Source organism: Suncus etruscus, chromosome 19, assembly GCF_024139225.1.
Source record: "Suncus etruscus isolate mSunEtr1 chromosome 19, mSunEtr1.pri.cur, whole genome shotgun sequence".
NCBI lineage: Eukaryota > Metazoa > Chordata > Mammalia > Eulipotyphla > Soricidae > Suncus > Suncus etruscus.
Window position 1 is genome coordinate 14364996 of NC_064866.1, and position 6915 is coordinate 14371910.

A 6915-nucleotide genomic window follows, 5' to 3' on the forward strand; every position below is an offset into this window, starting at 1 on the left:
AAGCAGCCTAGGGGGTGTTGGTGGGGGATATGGGTTGCAGAAAGGGAACGGGGAAGGGGGGAGGACAAATTTGGTGGTGGGTATTTCCCTGATTCAATGTTAATATTTACCTAAAATACTAATGTGAAAGATATGTAAGCCACTATGATCAAAATAAAAATAAAAAAAAAAGCAAAAAAAAAATGAATGAACTGAAGCTATTCTCTGGAAACTTTGGAATTTTCTTATTGTCATTTGCATACTTTAAAATAGTTATGTAAAATAATGAAAGTTAAATACCCTTTCTTTGATTTAGGTTGCTAGTGGAGTCGTTTTTATTTTTTTACTCTTTCTTTTTAAATATGGAACTCTTCACAAATTTGCATGTCATCCTTGCGCAGGGGCCATGCTAAACTTCTCTGTATCATTCCAACTTTAGTATATGTGCTGCCGAAGTGAGCATGAGGAGTCATTTTTATTAAGAGGAAAAAGTAATTCATTTGAAGTCATTGCCTTAAAAAAGCCCAAAACTTACAATCCAACTCAATAAATAAAATCAATAATAATACTAATAATAACAACATAATACTGCTTATTGTCTATTATTATGGACCCAGCCTTTGATGATAGTTGACTTCAAAACCACACTAATTTCAAATGAATAGATGTCCTTTGATAGATAATCAAGGCTCAGATTTTAGTTGGGTAAACTCATAAAGATGATAAATGATGAGATAAAAATTTGAACTCTGCTCTGTCTGAATTCAAATTATTTGCATTCTGTGCTATAAATAAAAGATACTGATAATTAAAATAATAGAAGTAGTGACCATTATTTTCACTTGCAAATTATATCACTGTAGCTTGCTAAATTTAATAACTTTTACAGCAACATATTATTTAATTCTCACAGTAAATATTTGACATGTTTTCTTTCACAGTTTTTTTTAGTAATCTTTTATTTAAACACCTTTATTACAAACATGATTGTGGTTGGGTTTCAGTCATATAAGAGGACACCCCCCATTACCAGTGTAATATTCCCACCACTAATGTCCCAAATAGCCCTCCTCCCCACCCCGCCCCACCTGCACTCTAGACAGGCTTTCTATTTCCCTCATACATTCTCATTGTTAGGATAGTTTGCAATGTAACTAAACTCATCCCTGTTTGTGGTGAGCTTCATGAGGTGAGTTGTAACTTCCAGCTCTTTTCTCTTTTGTGTCTGAAAGTTATTATTGCAAGAATGTCTTTTATCTTTCTTAAAACCCATAGATGAGTGAGACCATTCTGCATCTTTATCTCTCTCTGACTTATTTCACTCAGAATAATAGATTTCATGTACATCCATGTATAGGAAAATATCATGACTTCATCTCTTCTGATGGCTGCATAATATTCCATTGTGTATATATACCACAGTTTCTTTAGCCATTCATCTGTTGAAGGGCATCTTGGTTGTTTCCCAGTCTTGCTATGGTAAATAGTGCTGCAATGATATAGGTGTAAGGAAGGTATGTTTGTCTTCTTCCACTTTTATTTAATGTATCTAAGACTGTAGTACACCTTCGATTCATTGGTATGTGAAACTAATTCAAGGATGTCAGAGCCAGGGCTGTAGTGCCCAAGAAGCAGCTTGTCTCCTGGTTCTAGTTCTCTAGTCTAACCTCAAATAATATTTCATCAACTTACTCAACTTTATGATTTGTTTACTACTATTGTCTTTCTTCTTAGGATCCACAATGCCAGAGAACATTGGCTGCCATTCACATTCATATTATTTGTCTGATGGTGGGGGGCAGTTCACCCAAAGCCATATTAGATTAGATCATCAGCTCATCTGGGAAATTATTAGAGGAAGCCTTACCCATGCTTAAACTACATTGGGAGGCCATTTAGATCATTTTCTATTTTGTTTATAACTCAAATCACTAGAATAACCTTGAGGTCTAAACTTTCCATAGAATTGTAAAAAGAGAGAAAAATGCCATTTTCAGAATATTTCTCAGAAAAGTACTATCTATATTACATGAAAAATAAGGAAAAACTGCTTTGGAGGGGATTATGACTAGATATTCAAGATAAATTCCTAGTAGCAATAGTCAGTCATCAATACCTAAATTGCTAAGTATAAAGGGTGATATAAAATTTGTCTATGGCTCAAGTTATTCTTTGTTATTTCAGAGATAACATATCTAGATTAGTATCTATTAAAGGGATATGTTTAAAAAAATCAAACAAAAATATGCTAAAGACCATCAAATAGCATATTTAGTATCTGTGTGTCTTGGTTTGCTGCTGATTCTACCAAATCCAGGATCTGAGTGGAAGACTAATCTCTCTCGCTCGTGTTCAAGTACATCTACACTTATAAATGACTTTATAATTTAGGCTATTATTGTCATCATCATCATTATCATTACCTTCCTATTTTCCGATGAATTCTCTGAGGGTTAAATAAAATACTAAGGTTATTGCTCCAGCGAAGAGTGATGAGCTCAAAAGCTAAACCACTGCTTTTATGGGGTGTAGATTACAAGGGAAACTAATTTTAATACTCTCTCAAAAACCTCTATTGGTCATATAACACTGGATCTATTCTTATATGCTTATTTTCAAGAGAACTGCCTCTTGATCTTTTTCTAGTATATCGGAAATGCTTATTTTTTAAAAGGATTACAACAAATACAGTTAAAGTAAATTATATTGCTACTTAGCTCTTGTTCTAGAACAATGTGTACTTTTAGCCACTGCATTGTAGGCCAATCTCAGGCAGGGAAGAGCAAGATTCTGTAAAGAATTCACTAAAGTATATTGTTGCCATTCTTTGAAATTAAGTGATGGTGGACTATAGGCACTGTGGCTGACAGAGTTGTTTATAATGCAATTGTAGCTAGTATTCAATATTCCACTACCACTTTTTGCACCAAGGACTTACCAAAAGATCCAGGCTTCCAGTGATGTGCATAATGTGGAATCAACATACCGAGGGTAGCTCACTGCAAGGTGAATGGGGAGTCCAGCACATGATGTGGAAGAAGTAGCATCAACATGCCACAAGAAGAGCAAAACCTGTTCAGCTCCATGGCCGTGCATTTCTACTAGCCAATAAACCCCAGGACAACAAATAAAAAGCACCACCACCCTGCAATGATCACAATGGAGAAACAAATAAAGAGACTCAAAATGCTTAGTGAATGAAAATGGTGGTTCTGAAAACCAACTAGTAACAACTGTTTAGATAGATTCTTTGATAAGAATTTTAGAGAGAACATGTTAAAGATGTTCAATGAACTCAAAGAAAATCTGGAATAAATGGAATGAGCCACCAATAAGACTCAAGAGGATATGAGAGTAGAAATAAAGAAACTTTGAACAGAAATAACAGGGCAGATAAATTTGGGATGCAAAAAATGAAAAATGCACTGGAAGGCTTCACCAACATAGTAACAGTTGCTAAGATCAGATTCAGTGATATGGAAGCTGTACTGCACAACACCTCCATACAACAAAAGAGGTTGGAAGATAACCTTGCTTAAAGTAAAGAAAAGAAGATGAAAATTATCCTCAAAATAAGCAAATAAAAACAATAGAAATCTGGGATAAATTCAATAGAAACAACACAAGAGACCCAATGACAATAGAATTTTTATTAATATTTTCTTAGATTATGATGCACTGAAAATAGGAGTGAATCACAAACAGACATGGATAAATAAATTTAACACCTGGGAATTAAACAACTTACTACTTATCAACCAGTGGGTCTATATCATATCAAAGAGAAAATTAAAAGATTTCTGAAAATAAATGAGAATAAAGATATAGGGGCCAGAGAGATAGCGTGGAGGTAAGGCATTTGCCTTGCATGCAGAAGGATGGTGGTTCAAATCCTGGGATCCCATATGGTTTCCTGAGCCTGCCAGGAGCGATTTCTGAGCATAGCGCCAGGAGTAATCCCTGAGCACTGCCGGGTATGACCCAAACACCAAAAAAAATTAGAAAAAAATATATAAATCATAACAATTTGTGGGACACATCAAAAGTTATATTAAGGAAGAATTTATAGCTTTGTAAGCATTCTTCAGGAGGAAAGAATATATATGTATATATATTCTACATATATAACTTAATGATACAACTTAAAAATTGGAAAATGATCAACAAAAAGAGCCAAAATTATGAAGGTGGAAGGAAATAATAAAATATTGTGCAGAAATTAATTAAATGGACACCCCAATAAGAATACAAAAAAATCAATGACACTTACGTTGGTTCTTTGAAAAAAATGAACAAGATAGATAATTTGCAAGACTCACAAAGATAAATATAAACTTAATAAACTGAATGAGAAATGAAAAGAGGATATCACAGCACAGACAGTATAGAAATTTGAAGTGGAGGGGCCAGAGTGGTGGCTCAAGTGGTAGGGTGTTTGCCTTGCATTCAGTAACCTAGGACTAACTGCAGTTAGATTCCCTTACATTCCATATTGTCCCCAACCCAGGATCAATTTCTGAGTATGTAGCCAGGAGTAACCCCTGAGCATCATCCGGTGTGGGCCAAAAATAAACAAAAAACAAACAAAAAACTCTCCAAAAAAACCCCAAAAATAAATAAAAGACGCATTGTCTGATATTCCTGATAATTACAGAATTAAAGTTTCTCGACAAAATACTATGAAATAAAATCTAATAGCTCATTATGAAGTTATACACCATAACCAAGTAGGATTCATCTAGAGATGTAAGGATGGTTTAACATAAGAAAGTCAATCAAAAAAAAGTAAAATAAAAAAGAAAGTCAATCAATATAAATCACCATGTCAATAAAAGGAAAAACAAAATCCATATGATCAAATCAACAGATGCAAAAAATGTATTTAACGTGGTTCCGCATCCTTTCATGATAAAAACTCTCAATATAAAGGAATTGAAAAAACTTTTCTTTCTTTTTTTTTTTTTGTTTTTTGGCCACACCCATTTGATGGGACTCCATTAGAGTGAGAAGCTTCTGTACTTCAAAGGGAACAGTGACTAGGCTACAAAGACTATAAATGGGATGGGAGAAGCTATTCACCCAGTACCCATCAGATAAGGGGTTAATATCTAAGACATGCAAGGCACTGATATCGATTGAGTAGATAACATCTAACTCCATCCAAAAATGGGGAAAGTAAAAGAACAGGCATTTCCTAAAAAGTAAAATATATAGATGATCAAAAGGCACATAAAAGTGCTTCAAATCACCAATCATCACGGAGATGCAAATCAAAACAACAATGAGATTTCATCTCACACTACAGAGATTAGCACACATCACAAAGAACAAGAACAACCAGTGCTGGCATAGCTGCTGTGAGAAAGTTGCTCTCATATCACTGCTGGTGAGACTGATCTAACCATTTTGAGCAATGATTTGGATTTTTCTCCAAAAACTAAAAATTGAGCTTCCGTATTACTCAGTAAAACTGGTCCTAGTGATATACCCTAGGAGCCCCAAAGCAGCATGCAGAAAAGCTCTTTGCATTCCTGTATGTAACACTGCACATTTTATAATAGCAAGAATTTGAAACAATCCAAGTGCCTGAGAATAAATGAGTGGCTAAAGAAACTGTGGTATATATTAAAGATGGAAAACTAAACAGCTACTAGAAAAAAATGAAGTCATGAAATGTACTTATCCATGAATGAATAGGAAGAGCATTGTGCTGAATGAAATGAATCAGAGAGAGAGAGATCAACATGGATTGATTTCATTTATTTGTGGGATATCAGAAAAATATAATATGGTAATAATATGTGGAATAATATAGTATGGTACCAGTTCATGCTATGAAGCTTGCTACAAACAGCAGTAAGTGTAGATAAGAGTTGAGAAGAGTTCTTTATGACAATGATAGCTGGAACTTCTCACTCTGGATAAGAATTGGGTGCTGAAATGAATAAAGTGATATGTATGATTCTCCTTCATTAACCATAGTGTCAAAACGAGGGGGGGGGAGGAAGAGAGAAAGAGAGATAGAGAGAGCAATAAAATGTCTTCCCCAGAGGCAGGCGTGGGGTGGGGTGGGGAAACTTGGTATATAGGTGCAGATATAATGGGCAATGATGAAGGGCAGTGTAAATTGTATGACTGGAACTCAATCTCGTCTCTAGGATGCTTAAATAAAATGATTATAAAACAAATGAAAATTTCTGGTATGACCAAAGCTGTTATGTCTACTCTCTCCTTCCTTCCTTTCCTATCCTTTCCTCCTTCTTTCTTTCCTTCCTTCTTTTCTTCCTTTCTTTCTTCTTTCTTTCTTTCTTCTTTCTTTCTTTCTTTCTCTTTCTTTCTTTCTTTCTTTCTTTCTTTCTTTCTTTCTTTCTTTCTTCTTTCTTTCTTTCTTTCTCTTTCTTTCTTTCTTTCTTTCTTTCTTTCTTTCTTTCTTTCTTTCTTCCTTCCTTCCTTCCTTCCTTCCTTCCTTCCTCCTTCCTTCCTTCCTTCCTTCCTTCCTTCCTTCCTTCCTTCCTTCCTTCCTTCCTTCCTTCCTTCCTTCCTTCCTTCCTTCCTTCCTTCCTTCCTTCCTTCCTTTTTTTGATGCTCAGGGATTACTCTTGGCTATGCACTCAGAAATCGTTCCTATCTTGGGGGGCCATATGGGACGCCGGGTGTCTAACCGAGATCCATCCTTGGTCAGCCTCATGCAAGGCAAGAAACCATACTGCTATCGCTCTGGCCCCAAAAGTGTTCTCTTTTTAAATAAGATATGTAGTTTACTAATACTTGGCTTACACTACTGAAGTCAGAGTATAGACATACTCTTTGGAAGCACATCAAGTCTACACATACTTTTAGCTTTAGAAGCAAAATAAAGAAGGAGGTGAATATTCATGGAATTTCAGACAAAAGGGGAATTTTGGGGGATGGCGATTTCTAGGAGCCCAAGTAGTA

At 35.2% G+C, this 6915-nt stretch overlaps 1 non-coding gene across 1 annotated transcript; it reads right to left on the reverse strand.

Annotated features, from left to right (window-relative positions):
• Positions 1-335: 335 nt before the first annotated feature.
• On the reverse strand, positions 336-442 carry LOC125997686 (U6 spliceosomal RNA). The gene has a single exon (XR_007491723.1). It is a non-coding gene; the product is annotated as a U6 spliceosomal RNA (small nuclear RNA).
• Between the last annotated feature and the right edge of the window lie 6473 nt (positions 443-6915).